The following is a 17,921-nucleotide window of genomic DNA, read 5'->3' as shown; positions in this document are numbered from 1 at the left end:
TCCAGACATCGTGAACATCATTCTAAAAAACATAGTTTCGAGAGAAATGCCTTTAATATTTAGTATCGTCTTTCGCTTCGTTAATTTTAGGAGTTCGCATGTAAGATTCGAGAGATGTATTTTTGAAACTATATCCTTTAAGAATATGCAAAAAAATTTATTTTTTCAAAAGTTCAAATTTAGAATACCCCCTTAAGTACATTTTAACCCAAAATTTAACTATGAAATGAGAAGATCAACGTACTGCAGTTAAAGTGCAATGGAGAAAATCAAGTACAAATTGCAAAAAGATTGAAAAGAAATCGACGTGTTATACATTTTCTACAAAACCCCGAAGAATATGGGAAAAAGTAATCGGAGGGAAGACCTGCAACCCCTTCTTTCAACCCCATCGAACTCTGAACTTATGTCTTGACAAGTTGCTGTTGATTATGACGTTGACATGTCTATTAAAATAGTAAAAAAATTGATACAAAGAGTAAGCCGCTTAAAACGGATGAAATTTGCTATAAAGCCGCCATTAACAGACAAACGTAAGACCGTCCAATTAAGTTTTGTAATAGAGCATATTCAATGGTGAAAACAGTGGAAAAGAATTATAAAAAGAAATGGAATTTAGATGATCCAGATGGATAGAATTACCATTTCCACGATTTGAGGAAGGAACAAAGGGTATTAAGTCGCTGATAATGTGGTTGTAATATAGTAATGATATGGACAGGTATCAAAGTGGCAAGAAGAAGATAAAATTTATTCTCAAGGCTGTACGAATAATGCTGGTTCGTTAAATTTAATTAAGGAAGAAATAGAGGTTTACACTCGCAGAATTGCTGGAAAAAATATACCTATTTCAACAAGATAATATTATGCATATCGCTCGCGTAGTACAAAGTTATCTTAAAACGAAAAATATAAAGGTTTTAAATTAGCCATCTCCTGATCTAAGCATTATAGAAAATGTTTGGTGAAAAGTCAGTCCAACATTATATTATTATTAGGTTAAAAATATAATACAATATCCGAATAAAAATCTACAATCTTAGAAGCTTGGGGAAAATTTGGGATCAAAATCATACAAAAGATCTGTATAGAAATTTTCCACAAAGAATGAAGCGGTACAACGCAAATGACAGTCTACACATTACCAAAGCTCAAAATATTTATGTAAACTTATATCATTTTAATGCTTTTATTATTTTCTATTCAAAGTGAATTATCATTTCGTCCACACACTAAATCTCAATTTTTCTTTTTTGTATAAATAACAAATGAATTGAACGATTTGTTTACTTTTTCCATACATTATGTAAAAACTTGTACCTTATTTTATTGTGTATTCATTTTCTACGTACGTGTACAAATAGATGTTCATTCCCAAAAATCTTGGTGAATCTTATCATTCTGTCCACCAGTGTACGAAATAGAAATATTCTGATATAGTGCTTTTTCCCAGTTACAGTAATATTTCGCCCTAATTCGCGCTTAGATTGCGCACAAAAATGGACAATTTGGGAAGAGGAGATACGACTATTCGAGCCTTGCGCCTCGTTTTTATAGTTGTTGATAATCGGTAACTACAAAAACGAGCAGTTAATCGTATCTTCTCTTCACAAATTGTCCATTTTCGTACACAATCTGAGCGCGAATTAGGGAGAAATTACTGTATTACTTTTCCCTTAATGTATCCATTGCACTTACAATATGCACACCAAATAATTGAGAAATACTTTAATAATATGATTGTAGTAGCACGGTTTATTCATTCCGATGGCAACGCGAGACAAATCCAATATGACGCGATTGGCGCAAGATCGTTCGGCAAACATTGAAAATTGACATGTAAATCGTGAACATATATTTTAGAATTCTATATACCTACACATGGAAGATGAAGGAATACGATTATGATGGATTTCGCAAAAACAATTTAATTCGAATTAAGATGTTTTTTCACCCAATGCCTCAAGATTCTTCTTGGTACGTGGAAAACGTAGCAACTTCCGTAGGACAGTTGAGTTCTGACATACCTTCTCTCTATAATAAGTAGAAATGTGATCAAGATCGATATGTACAGTAAATTCTCCTTAATTATCCCTCAGCTTATAAACAAAATGGAGAATTTGGGAAGAGGAGATCCGAGCTCGAGATATTCGAGCCTTGAAGCTCGTTTTTATAGTCGCCGATTGTCAATAATTATGAAAACGAGCCGCGAGGCTCGAATAATCGTATCTCCTTTTCCCAAATTGTCCATTTTCGTTCACAAGCTGAGGGACAATTGGGAAGAGTTTACTGTACTTACGAAATTGAGTCAATTTCAATAACTATGATTCCTTCCGCGGATTTCGGATACTACTGGAAAACAATAATGTTTCAATGAAGATCTACAAAATGCATTTTTCAAATTTTCTTTATGAGCTCTAATAAAAAAGTTGAAAAGACACATCATCTTTTAATTCTCTAATAGTTTAAAAAAAATTCAAACCGCTTGGACCAATTATAAAAAAGTTATTCGGTTTTAAAAGGTGTATGAATACCTTCTACACCCACTGTACTTAAAATATATTCATACATTCAATATAGTGATTATAATTGAAAGTCATTCACCGAATTTGTAACTATTTAGAAATAACTTCTTATTTATAATACTTGATTTCAAACTATTTCTATAAACTATTTCTATTTTTATCAATAAAGAAGTAGCCATTCTTGTGCACAAATATGAACGTGAAATTCCTGATAAATTGGGATTCTTAGATGAACTATGAAATATTAAAGGGTCTTCTTTACGGTTTAAATATTGCGATTTTAAATAATTTTCTATTTCTCGCATAGAAAAAGATGAGTTAGCTATTTTAGTATTTGTAATTATTATTTCATTGTCAAAGGATCGCCAAATTAATAATTCACTATTCTTCTGATTGTATTATTATTAATATTATTATTAGTATTATTATAATGTATCCTTTGCCCGAAGAACAGACTCAACTTTAGAAGAGGCTTCAAATCGTGGATCTGACAACGTACTACAAAATATGCTACGAAACTATGGCCACATGTACATACATACACACATTCATCTAGAATTTAATTATGCATGAAAACGTAATTACGCAACGTAATTAGTTTTCAAAGTAACAAAAAGAGGGAATAGAAAAATAAAAAAATTCTAATATGATATTTATAACAGTTTTCGACCCCTATTCGATTAAGATTCGAGTATTACTTAAAAGTACTATTTTTTTCGCAAAAGTATTGTCTTTTTAACAAGATACAGTAAATTCTCTCCAATTGTCCCTCAGCTTGTAAACAAAATGGACAATTTAGGAAGAGGTGATACGATTATTCGAGTCTCGCAGCTCGTTTTTATAGTCACCGATTTCCAACAAAGAATTTACTGTACTTATAAAGGGTTCGAATCTACCTTGTAGAAGTTCGAACATACTGGCAATGTATTTAACCCATCTCTAATAATAAGGCTTGCAAGTTGATACTGTGTACACTGACGTTATAAAAGCTTTTGATACCATTAGTCGTTCGATATTAGTTTCCATATTAAAGGTATTGGGCATAAACAGCAACGTGTCTTCATGGCAATCTGGTATCTTGTCAAAAAGAGTTTAAATAGCTAAATTCAAATACAATTACTCAAGAGAAATAAAAGTTTCCTCTGGTGTTCTGCAAGATTCTTATTTAGAGGCTTTTCTATTTATACTATGTATTAATGACATCTCTAAAGTATTTTAATGGATAAATTTTTATTAGGTACATGCTCATGATTTTTATTTTTAAGAACATCTTTTTATGTATTCTCATTGGATCTTAAAGGCAAAAACTTTTTTGAGAAAAATTCTATAAGTAGGGGGGACCGATGACAGTTGTAACACAGGGGGAGGGGAGGTTGTAACATGTTAAATATCTCAAAATATATGACAGACGTTATACACGGTTCAGATATATAGTGCAAAATGGCATTTGGAGCACGCTCATCTATCATACTTAGATAAATACGAAATATACATCTATATAGGAGAAAAAGATAATTTTTCAGTACCTAAAAGCTAACTTTTCTCACTGCTTTAAAATTGTAATACAAGTGCTCTTTTAGCAAATGTATTCTTCCTTCTCGTTCTAAATCTCTAATTTCATGTCCTAAAGAAATGCCGATAATTACTTTGCATTAATAAGCATGTTGTAAATAACAATTTTTAATTAAAGTTTCAAGGTGCTATCGGGGATGATTGTAACACCAACGGTCGAATTCGATTCTAAGAGATTTCTACGCCTAATTTTCTTCATCTTATAATTTAAATAAGCACCTATATTTATTAGGTTCACTAATAAATTTAAAATTGCTACAATTTAATATCGTAATTAAACTTTTAAAATGCCTCGTATAAAAATTAGAAAAATTAATAAAGGAACCATCGATATAAATGCATACGAAGGTAGCTAGAAACCTTGTAGCACAAGCAAATTTACTTAAAAAAAAATCGACCCGGGGTCGGGATCGGTTGCAACATTTTACCTGCTTCCCATATTTGCTTAATAACTTGGATATTCCTTGATGCATACTAAAGCCACTGTAACTGAACAATCTCAAATAAATAGGTAAGAAGTTCGTAGAATAATTGTCGTTGTAAATACAATAGTTTATATGTAATCGCGATCTAAAATCAAAGTGTTACAATCGATCTCTCATCTCCCATTTCCCATAATCGATCTCCCTCACTGTTATAGATAGAACCTGTTAAAAAATGCCAAACCTTTTCCTATTCCTGATTAGAAAATACGTTTGAAACGTGATTTGAAAATGTTAAATTGTAGAATTCTCGTATCAAATATTTGTGACTGTTATAATATGAAATATTTGAAAATGTTGTAATATCAGTAATATCAAAGAAACTGATCTTCATTTCTCCGCGACCAACGGCTTGGCTGTATAATTAAAAATTAGATCACCTTAATTTTTTTTTTTGTGGAAACATGATTTACTAGACTCGTGAACATCCATCACGGAACCCTGACCATGTAATCGTGGTAGGCATAAAAGCAATATCGCGTGATCCAGCCAATGAAATCGCATAAAGTTCAAAAAGGTCCGCTTTCCTACTTGCACGCTGCTACTGCATCTGTAATTCGATTTACATCGTTAATTAAAATTAACTACATTTACCGACTGTACATGTGTTTAATTAAATTGTGGAATCTTGTAGATCGATTTCTCATCTACAATCTACTACACACGATCCGTTCCGTCGCGTCGTAATGGAAAGTTTCACCACGTGATTTGATTCGACAGTCGTCTTTTTGTCTGCGCTCGATGATGTTCAGTTCAGATGCCACGATACTATGTTAACTATTTTGAAACAGTCGCCGAAGGGTTACTCTGTCCATTGTATATTATCGTTAAACAATTTTTGAACAGATCGATAAAATATTGATACGTCGTGTTGCAAAATCGGTATTGCAATATAAAACTTTACGAATGTTGCTTTAGATATTAAAACATAAACCGATATTGCCATCGCTTCATTTTCAAATTAATATTTTCTTACTCTATCCTTAAATAATATGTTAAGCTTTTGAAAATAATAGAGAATGCACACAAATAAAATTTGATTACAATAATGGAATTCGTCAAAACAGCTGTATACAAAAAATTTCTAATACTTTTAAAAGAGATATTTATTTATTAAAGTAATTATTATAAAATTTTCGAATAGAACACAAATTAGATTGATTAGATTGCGAATTATTGTACGAAATAAAAGTGATCTGCATCAATTGCAAGAAATATATACCGAGTGGAATGTTCCTTTCTTCAGAATAATTTTAGGAAATATTTTATCTTAATAATTATTTTTTATATCTTATTTTTTACTGTACACTATGTAACAAAAGGTTTTCCACGTTGATATCAGTAAACTATTATTATTATTATTCTTATAATTATATAATGCTTTAAAAGTAATCCATTGAAATTCTTGGATCCCTTTAATCGTCATACTGTTTTAATTGACAGCTATCCAATTTTACCATAAATGCATAAAATTCGCAGTTCGTCGCTGGCACCTAATCGGAAAAAGTTGAATCCGTAGGAATAAAATTGCAGTTTCGTCCTTCCAGATTATACTTTCCACAAAATACGCGTCGGTTAATACAAATTTCAATTCACACGTTGATTTAATTTGTCACTGATCGATCTTCTTTGTCCTTGCTTCGAGCATTAGGTGTTTCAACCTGATTCCCTGCTGCGACAAAGCCATCGTCTCTGATTCGCGTGTAATCACCTCGGAGATTAGCCGAAAGTAAGCTGAAATCGTCTGGACGAGCGTCATAATCCAACACAATGGGTCTTGAAACCATGATAATACGTGAGACTCATACAAAGTTATGTACCTACGGCTTAATTTACTTCGAGCAGCGAATAATGTTACTAATAACTGGACTACGGATTTTATGTATTTATGATAAAAATGGGTAAATGAAATACGGAGCTACGAAGATGTCAGAAGAATTTAATGATCTTGTTATTGTATTTTCAATTTATTGAAACTGTTCAAAGAAGATGCATCATCATTTGTTCACATCTTATTTTGTACAATTGATGCAAACAATTTTTATTTTTAATAAAATTCCACAGTTTCCTGATAACCGGACTAAGAACCTTTATGCATTTATGGCATGCGTAAATTTATGAAACACTGGGATGCATTTATGTCTCCCAATGTTAATAGCATCTTCCGGTTTAAGTTTCTACATTAAAGCTTTTAATTTGAGCAACTAATTCGACCACAATTCAACCTTTAAGAAATAAGCATTGGAAATGAGTAATTGCATAAAAATTTGCTGTCTTTTAATAACTAGACTGCGGATCCTCATGTATCTGTGGCATATACAATTTATTAAATAGTGGGAAACATTTATGTCATTCAAAATTCATGGCATCTTCAGCTTTTACTTGCTACAACGACACTGTTACTTAGAGGAGCAAATTCGACCACAATTCAATTTTTAAGAAACGGACATTGTAAATAAGTAATTATATAAAACAATGCAATCTACTAATAACATTGTTTTAAATTAATTTAAATATTAAATAATATAATAAAAATGTTAAGTCATATTCTTCAAAATAGCACAATTTCTTTGTGCTTCTACGTTAAAAACATAAACAATCGACATTAACAATTTTCAATTAGCTTTAAAAATTCTTTTTTATAGCAATATGTTCAAAGAAACTGAATTTGACAGGGATGTTTAAAATACGAAAGAGTTAAAGTACCACCCACTACGATAATTTTCAAAGCTCTAGTTCCAGTTTTATCAATTAAATTACTTTGGTATTGTGGGAATTTTTCGGGTTAATTTTCGACACTTATCGTAACTATATTCCTGGCTACTATTTTCGAGAACGTACTTGTACTATATTACCTATGAATTATTTTTTAAAGATCGGACAAGCGAACACTTTAATTACCAAAAATATCGAAAAATTATTGGATATTTTTTTAAAAGGTTAAAAACAACAATATAGGATTTTTGATAACTAAACTGCAGATTTCTATTCGAGTTCACATTTTTGTGATGTCTTTTTACCAACCTCTGAAAAAGGAAATAATTTCTCACATCAACTAGAAAATTGGTGAACGTTTTTACACTATTATAAAATAATGGTAGCATAATTAGTTTCTGTCAGTATGGACATTCGACTGCATTTAAAAAACTTGCGTATACCATGAATGCATAAAAATCCGCAGCCGATTGTTAACATATTCCGATTCAACAAACTGAGAAAACATACTGCCGATTCTCATAAAAATCGTACGAAGCGATGCATCGCGGCGAACTTACTGCGAAAGGATACCACTGTGCGTCGACGTGTCATCACGTTCGGTGCTACAGTTCACTGTGTTTCACAACCGCTCTGGATTCATATCCCGAGGATTTAATTCTTCGCAGCTATCGCCTGGTTACAAGGAGCACAGGGTGCACCAGAGGATAGCACGTGTCGTGATTGTAGTTTATGGGGAGCTGATTGCAGAAGCGTGGGACGGTTGCAGGATTGCATATGGGTTCAGCCACTAGTCCCGTCAGTATTCACCGGCGTGCATGCTTACGTATCCACCGCAGTGTCAGTGTTTCGTTTCATAATCATTAAGATATGCATTATCCCTCTAATGATGAGCAGCGCTGTGCAATACCGTGTCCGATCGCGGACTCCGCGGTTCATTTTTGTTGCTTCGGTAGGATACATATACACTTCACGTAAAATACCTTTCCGTAAAACACCTTCGGTCTCGGCTCTGATTAAAGTGAAATCGTAAACGTATGCCTCCAGCCGGATCAATCGTTGTCATTTACTGTTTTCTGTTCATTAATTTTTGGAAAATTGTAGAGCGTCGTATTGACGCGAATGCGAACATCTCTGATAGTTTTTTCTGTACGATTAAATTCGTAAGAAAGATTAAGAGTTTTGAAAACTATGGAGTATGAAGCTAACAAGAACGAAAATTTATGATTTAATTGCACAGCAAAACGTATCAGAGATGGACTTTTTTTATTAACTTGTCGCTCCATAGTTTAAAAAATATTAATCAAATAGTATCATTAAATTAATATTAAAATATTAATCAAATATTACTATTATAGTAAAGAACCGCATAACAGGAGGAAACCATAACTATTGAATAACGTATGAGACATACCTAAACTGCGTATTTTATGCGTTTATAGTAAAATTGAGTAGATGCCATTTAAAACAATAAAAAGGATATATAATTCCAATCAATTGCAATTTCTGCAAAAATTTATATCGACATTGTCTAATTAACTAATTTTTCTAACATCTAAAAATGATCGGAACATTTGATTGAATTATTAAAAAGTTCTTCCGTTTTAAAAGCTGTCTAAATATTTCAACGACTACATCTAAAATGGAAATTAAAAAGTGAGAAAATAATTTCATTGTCGTTAGAAATCAAACGTTCTTGTCGTGGAACATCCTAAAAACATTTGTCACTACGAATAAGGGAACAAAGAGACAATTTAGTGAATTGCTGGGAAATCAGAGTAGAACTCTCCGGAGCAACTTCCATCACCGGTGAACAGAGAAATCTTTCAATTTCGAATGTTGGCCGTCAGTCCCAAGAGTGACTATCCAAAGGATATATTGAATCTCGACAAACTTGACAAGATCTTCAGGCACCTGCGCCTCAAATGATCAATCGGTCTGCCGGGAACGAGAGACCAAGAATCTGTAAAGACTGTGTATATAAAGGTATCTGCGCGTTTTTGTGACGTAGAAAACTGGATGTCGTTCGTAGAAATATGAAATATTCTTCTCACACTGTGTACCACAATTTTTTAAACAGCAATGTGCACATAAAACTGAATAATTATTAATGTAATACTATAAGTAGACTGTGAATCTTTATGCAAAATAAGAATTATTTCAGTAAATCTTATTAAATGTAAGTTAAATAGAAATTTATTTTTCTTGTAAATAATTCTAATAAAAAATAAGTTCTAGCAATTTGATATTTTTCCTATCTATAATTAAGTGATCTATGAGAAGCAGACTATAACAATTACTTCTAAACAATTGTGTGAGATTTGTATTAAATGAACTGTTCATTACAATTACATTCCTCTGTCCATCGTTTAAAATTGAGTGTCAGTGATTGTGTTAGTGTCTAATGATTTTGGTACACAATTTTCTTTATTTAGTCCACGTTTTCCAAAACAAATCGCTCGGTTCAGAATTGAATAAGCTAAACACGCATTAAAAATTCATAAGAGAAATACAAAATTGTGAAGACGTCCGAAGGATCGAACTGTTTCAGTGCTGATTAAAATGAAAAAGTGTAATAAGAGAAATTATCTACTTTTTCTATTATTTTTATGATTTTATATTATATCCATATATATCATAATATAAATATTATATAAATCATAAATTAAAGATATTGTTACATTATTTTAGATTTTTTACGATTATGAACAAAACGAATTCATTTTTATTTATCTTTTGTTTCTGGCAATTGAGACTCTTGAAAGTTTATTTTCTACATAATGATCCGCAATTTCACTATAAATTGCTCAATCATTTTCCCTGGTAAGCGTTCTTGTAACCCTCCTACGATGTTCATAGAAATTTACAGAAATGGCGTCCGGTTTACCTAACCCGGACTAAAATAATATATTTTATATATTATTTTTGGAAACCGCATTAGGGTAGATATCCCAGTTTCTCTGCCTGCTTCAATTTCCGTGCCGGGATTAGAAACGTATAGAAAAAGAAAAGTTTTATATATAAATCGATGATATATATTTTTTTATTATGTTTACCTATCAACATGTAAGGTATCAATTTATATATAAAATTTTTCTTTTTTATACGTTTTTAATTTGGGGAGCACGGAAATTGGAACAAACACGGGAACAAATAGGCATCCATCCTATGCAATGTTCTTACACTTATTATATCGAAGGATATTATAATTAATAGGAAACTACAAAAGAACGTAAAAATTAATTAATTTAAAATAAGACGGTAATTAAAAAACAATGATATAATATCAATACATTGATCGTGTAGACCCGAAACATCATGAAAAGATCAACATAATGCATGAATTTATGACAAAAATGAGTAGACGCAGTTTGAAAAAGTCAAAAGATCACAAGCATTGATGTGTACCAATGTATTGCTTTCGTTCTAATAAAATTGTTAAAGAAAGGAAGACGTTCCTAGTTGTTTCTTGTCTTTCACAACAGTCGCAGAACATACTCATTCCGCATAAAAATCCGCCGTCTACAATTGAGCCGTTTATTTTGAAAGTGGCTTTAGTCACTTTACCGTAATGAAAAGTGGTGATTTTTTAATGTTTGTACGAAATTATTTATACTGAGAAAAATATCAGTATCCTGAGATAACAAATACAAGTAAATCTTCTCGAAAGTTAGCATCCATATTTTTAAACGTGTTAAAACGCAAACCCTTAAATATATCGACTTAAAAACAAAGAGACTTATGCCACTTTCAAAATATAAACGGCTCAATATATGCGTGTTGTACGAATTTCGTCGACCGAATTCTACGAATAGAAATTCTCGATAACAAAAATTAGCTTTTCCCAGCGAAGCTTTTTTGAATACAGCGCGTCACAATGCGCGCAGTTTGTACCCGAACTAGAAGAGACATTTGACAAACTCGAAGGCCTCGTAAAATTAATCGTTGTCGAAATCACGCCCACTGGTTGCTCGCGGCAAATTGTTCAGTACTATGGACGTATCAGTAGGAGGGTAAACTGTCTCGACTATGCGACACCAAGAGAGTTGTCAAAATATGTAAATGCATGAGTAATAGTGCTCGTTCTCTTTCCAGAAAGCTGTACCGGAGAATGGTCGAACCGGCCGCGCCCCGACGCGACGCAGGAAAAGGGGTGAATCGGCAACAATTAGGTATAACGCCATCCCGTGGGAGCGTTCCCGTGAGCAGCGAACTCCGTTCTTAAAAATGTCCGATATTTCAACGACGAACACGGGTCTCGAGGGAACGAATCAATATCGGCAATAAACGAAAGCCACAGATGTCAGAGTGTCGACCCGAACAAGTTGTCATATTTCTGCAGAGGCTAAAGATCACGATTTTGAACGCGCGTATCGAACATCGCGTGGTACACACGTGACACCTGTAATTAATATATCCGTGTGATTTGTTTCTTTTCTTTATTAAGCAGTTTTAACTTGTATAACGTGGCTATTCTGCAAATCCAGATACATATAGTGTAGTCGCCACAGTCTTTTATACATATGTACCGTGAGGTTCTGACATAATTATACTTATTGCTAAGTTTCGCACCATTTTATATTATATTTTTAACCTGAGTTCTTTCAGGAAAGGATATAAAACCTGACAAATCATTGTAATGGGCTTCGCGAGTATCGCATTACATGATTGTGGAAGAAAATATTTTTCGATCGCAATTCGCGATCGCAATTGTTAAATAAATTTCAATCTTTGTGCGCCATTAAATTTGGCACCGCCACTGGATATGATCAATATCTTAGCCTATTCCAACCGCACGTGCACGTAGCGCACATGTAACACGGATGTAACACGCATGTAACACAGATAAATTAATCATTGGACTGGCCTTTGTGCGAAATAAAAATGATCTTCGACAATTGCAATAAAAAGGAGTCGGACAGAAATTTCTCTCTTTATTCAATAATTTAAGTGAGTTGAAAATAATACGTGGACGTTCTCAAGTTCTTTTAATATTTTCATCGTTTACAATTCTAATTATCCTTTATTGCCATAAATGCATAAAATCCGCAGTCTATTAATCACACATCTACACGTTACTTGAAATACACGCGAAATGGGTAGCTCAACTGGCAACACTCATTCCGCCTGGCTTGATAACAACAGTATTTCGCGAAAGCAATGACTACTTTCGACAACGGAACATAACTTGTCTCAAATTGGATCAAACGACGATTCTATTGAGTGGTTACAGGAGCAAGTTTACTAGACAATGTTCGAACTGAGCGTCACGACTGAGTAAAAAGCAGACTTATTATACAAAAAATTGTCTCGTTACATGCACCGCGGGATCTTAGAATCAGCAATTCCGGGTACCTTTTTGCATAACGCATTCTAGTCTTTCTGTTTTGGAAATATTATTCAGTTTGGAGCTCGCTTATCGAAGTGCTGCATTGTTCCCTTAACAACGTTCCAATTTCGATATTCCAATAGAAAGACAATATCTCTCCATTTAACACACGCTCGTACGCAAACGAGACTGAAACACATTGTTGTTTCCATTATATTCATACTCCTGTGATATTAGAAACTAGCGCACTCATGCCAAACGTGACAACAGTATTTCATTTAATTATTAACTAGTTGTAAGATGTGTGACGTTAAGCATATATACACGAGATGTGTATTTTTATACTCTAAATCTGGCTTAGTTTATTATTTCATTACCACGATGCTACAGCTTACGCAATAGATAGTAACATAATAATACTAGATAGAATAGTACTAGATATAATACTAGATATAATAATATAGATAGATATAATAATACTAGATATAATACTAGATAGTAATATAATAAGTAATAAGTAATATAAGCTAGTAATATTAATATAAGCTAGAAGTATAAGTAACATAAGCTAGCACGTAAGGGAACATTGGCGATGCACTTTGGCCTGTGGAACCGTTGCGATCCAGTGCCTTATTTTTCTAATAAACGCCAGAGACCGGAGCTTACCGTCTAAAAAAAGAACAACTTGATGCTTTAAGAACATACATTAAAACTAAAACGATGTTCTGACCTCTACGAATGGGAATACCCCCTTTAAGAATACCTCCGGATGGTCTCTTGTTCGACAATCCTTGTTTCTCCTTCTATCTATCGGCGAGGCCAGCTAATATCTCAATCGTCGAAGTGGTTTTCGTCGGTGCCTCAACGCCGGCTATCCACGTGTACATACATACGTACGGTTGGTCATGGCTTGATAATACGCAGCCATTTTCATTTACCGGCCGCGCAAGCCACGTGGGTAGGTAGGTGCGCGTACATTAGGAGTTCGAACTGGTACATACATAGGTATACAGGCAGTCGTTACAAAAGCAGCGGCCATTACGAGTATTACAGCGGCGGTTCGCGCGGCACGTCAAAGAGCGCTCATTAAATGCTGGCAATTAACTGCGGGCTAAGCTCTCGGAAGGCTCGAGCTTCGCTTCTCTCCCTCTCTCTCTCTCTCACTCTCTCTCTCTCTCTCTCTTTCTCTCGCCTCTGTTCGCGAAGTTGCGACTAGCCGTTCGACCTCGCTCGCGCTCGCTTCAACCCGCTCCGCAGCTCACACGAACTCGCTTCAACTCGCTCCAACTCGCTTCAACTCGCTCCAACTCGCTTCAACTCGCCTCAATTCGCTTCAACTCGCGTCTACCAAGCGCTTTCCACGTTCGAGCTCGCGGCTGTAAAAGCGAGTCAGTTCTGAGACTTGGGCCCACACGCTTTAATGAGCCGCCTTGCCAACAAGAACGATCGGCATGCGACCCATCTATCACCTCGCGACACTGTTATTTAACGCTTTGCATTTTGACACGGTTGTAGTACTTGTAATTTGCACTAAACCTCGGAACAAGTGTTACTCTAATTGTTTGACCGGAGACCGTGGCTGCTGCACCGAATGATTTGACGTTGTCGTTGACACGGAAACACCCGAACGGACAAGATTGACACAAAAAGTTCGACCTAGATGAAAAAATTTCAACTATGAAATACAAATATTTATTTATTTATTTATTTCTGTGTTAGACGAAGTTGAAATGCTTAATCGATTTTACAGATGCAGTGATTCGTGTTAATATTCAGACAATTTTCAAAACGAAATAACTTTTTTAGGTCTGAACTAAACGACTTGAATTTTTTTTTAGATGATAGAACGATCAGACTACTAGATCATAATTAGAATGCTTTTTTTAAATTTTGTTATTGCTTAGAATGACAAAATAAAATTAAAGAACTCCATTTTTTTAACTTTCTTATCTGAACCTTTAATCTCTCGGTAAGTTATATGCATTTTAGAAATTTCATCGAAATCGGTTGACCTTGCTATGAGCTCTAAATAATTAAATATCACAAAAATCGCAGATTTATACCAATCTTTGACACTTTCGACCAATAAGTATGAGAAATTTGCAATTTTTACAACCTTCTAACGCTTGCAACTTGGCTTTGCGTTAACCGATTTCGATGAAATTTTCAGCATGCATATAACTTACCGAGATCTACAAAACGCATTTTTTAAATTTTTGTTATAGGTTCAGATAAAAAAATTTAAGAAGCGAGAGTCTCTTATTTTGTTTTGTTATTCCAAGTAATAGCAAAATTGTGTCAAAGTAGTTTAGTCATTGTCTAGTATACTAGTCCCTCTATCAACAAAAAAAAATTCAAATCGTTTATTCCAGTTTCGAAAAAGTTATTGCGTCTTATGAAATGTCCGAATATTAATGGGGATCACTGTATATATGATAACAATTTAAAATATATATTTTATAATAAGAACCTGTGAAAAGCTTAAATGAAATAAATATTTTCTTTATGATACATAATCTACTAGGTATGGGTCATTAACACTATCAATTTGTTCTAGATCGAAATAAAATTTGATTCTTCTGTTGTCAAAATCTAGGAATGAAAGTAAACGAAGACATTCAGGAAACAAGAATTGTCCCTTTTATTAGGGAAATTATTATGGTCGAAGAAATGCTAATCGACGTAGCTATGAAATAAAACGTAGTATAAAAATTTAATTAAGAGAAATATACGAAAAAGCTTATTTCTCGGAACAATATGTGTTTGTACTTTTTCTATAGATTTGTACTTTTTCTCTGATAAATGTTAATGGTAAGAAATTGAATTTCAAATAGTTAATACAAATTTAGACGCACGAAATATTATTTCAAACAATTATTTCCAGCACATCTTAAGAAAATGCTACATAAGTTAATAATCTTCTTTACCGCAACGTAAATAACTATTTTCAATACATGTACTTATTTCTACGGTGATAAATAAACCTTGATATTTGTCGATTCATCACGAATTTCCTATACGTTTTTATTCGTTCTTATACATATACGTATAATGTATACATATTCTTTACCATAATTTCCACCGGCGAAATGCGACAGATTCGCAACAACGTTTCTATTTTTAAATTCCGTGAAAGTCAAATTCAAATTCTGCTTTCAAATTTATTTTATTTTGTGCTTCATTCGTCACTTTTAATCTAACAATACCGTACGGCCGAGTTCGACTGTGAGTCGCTGTACAATAAAAAAGTATTATTTCGTGTTATGTGGGAAATTATTAAGGACGAGGAAGTGTTGATTAATCTCGTCGAGAAAGATAAATGAAACGGTTTCTGTTTGCTCAATGAGTAGCGCTATTAAACAAACGTATCTCTTCGTGTTTTCCAGTTCGCACGTTATTTGACAAATCGGGGCGATCTCGTTCATTGACAACCTGTTCCGAAGAATGATCGCACGCAGCGGACCACACGCAGGCGGGAAGAGTGAAGTAGCTGCCGCAAAGGAACCTCTTCCTGGCCGAACTATCGAAATCTTTCAGCAGAAAGCAGGATGCGTCGTTCTTCCACAATTCAGCTCATTGACAATTGCCGCTAGTAAATCAATATGGCGGCACTTTTGTAGGTCCGTCAAAGCCCACAGAAAAATGGTGATGCGGTCACAGCAAAGCTTTGCTCCCACGCCGCCTCTATTGTTGCGGCTGCGATTTAAGTGGCATTCAACGCCGACTTCAACGTGTAAATGTCACCGACAAAAAGGAGGGAAACTGGAAGATGACCTTTCCTGTTTACCCTCCGTTGGATATTGGCTATGTGAGACGCTTTGTCATGCGGATGAGTTGCATTTTAATTGGTGTACTAAATCCTTAATATTTAAGGATATTTATTTAAGGATATTAATTTGAGGACTTTGTCGAAGGATATTTAAGGATTCTAATTCACGAAAGTAATCGAACGATTGCTGTTAACCACTTAATGCGTAAATATTATTGTATTGTATTGTAAATATTTATGTAGTATGAAACTTTAAAACCTGAATAACTTAAATGAAATGAAAACCTTGAATAACTTAAATTGAAACTTAAGAAACTTGAAACGTGATACCGTTTTTTTTTAGATCAATTTGACTTGAGTCGCGTTTTAAGATGTTAAATTAAAATAACTTAAATGAAATGAAAACCTTGAATAACTTAAATTGAAACTTAAGAAACTTGAAACGTAATACCGTCCTTTTTTTGAAATCAATTTGACTTGAGTCGTTTTAAGATGTTAAACAGACTAGCTTGCTAAATAATGAGTAAAAGAATGTTTGCAAATTGAAATTTTCAGCGTGCGTACAAATTACCGAGTACCGCATTATTTAAATTTTTAGTTACAGTCACACAGATAAAAAGAGTATGAAGAAACATAATTTTTTTATTCTTTCTGTCACTCCAACATATTGCAATTTTCCCAAACGCTTTTAATATCTTAAAAAGATTCAATCGATTTAATCCGATTCTTAAAATGTGACTGCGTTTTAAAGAGTGTCCAAATATTAATGTTACTCGCTTCATGTCATTCCAGAAATGTAAATCAATTCTTAAACTTGTTCTCATTTGATTGGCAAAAGAAAATTCACGTCATTCAATTCCCTAGTAGTAGAAGTTCTTGTGCAAGGCGTAGAGAAAATTAAATATAGCTTCGAAAATTTAATAATTTACGTGGCTTGAAACTATTATTTACTAATTTAATGTGCTCGCGACATACAAAAAACTTTAAGCAGTAAAATGATGCAGATTACACTTCAGTGTAGAAAGTAATGTGTTTACCACCATAAAACAAATGTATGAAAATTCTACATACTTACAGTCAGTCGCAAATATATCCTTACAGCACTTGAAACGAAATAATTGTTTTGACATTAAAGAGGTTTCAACATTTAAGTTTAAAGAATTAATGTAATAGCTGATGTACAACAAATTTTTCATGAAAATTGTATTTGGTCGGAATTACGAAGACAATACTAAAAAGACTGCTTCTTATAACTTTTATGTCCGTGCCTTCAATGAGAACTTTAAAAATACATTTTATATATTTATATTAGTCATTGTACGATTCGAAAATTTCGGCAAAATAGATTGATGCAGAAACAAAAGATAATATTTTCAAAAACGTATTTACGTTAAGTTCTTTACAACATCCGAAAAGTTGTAAAAATCACGCTTTAATGTTTTCTCTGCGATTCATACAATTCTTAACTTTCACACAAAAAGCACTGTAGTATGTATTCGATTCCCTACAAATTTTGTAAATACGTAGAT

Source organism: Megalopta genalis, chromosome 12 (assembly GCF_051020955.1).
Source record: "Megalopta genalis isolate 19385.01 chromosome 12, iyMegGena1_principal, whole genome shotgun sequence".
NCBI lineage: Eukaryota > Metazoa > Arthropoda > Insecta > Hymenoptera > Halictidae > Megalopta > Megalopta genalis.
The sequence above is the reverse complement of the archived record's forward strand: the minus strand, read 5'-3'. Positions refer to the sequence as shown.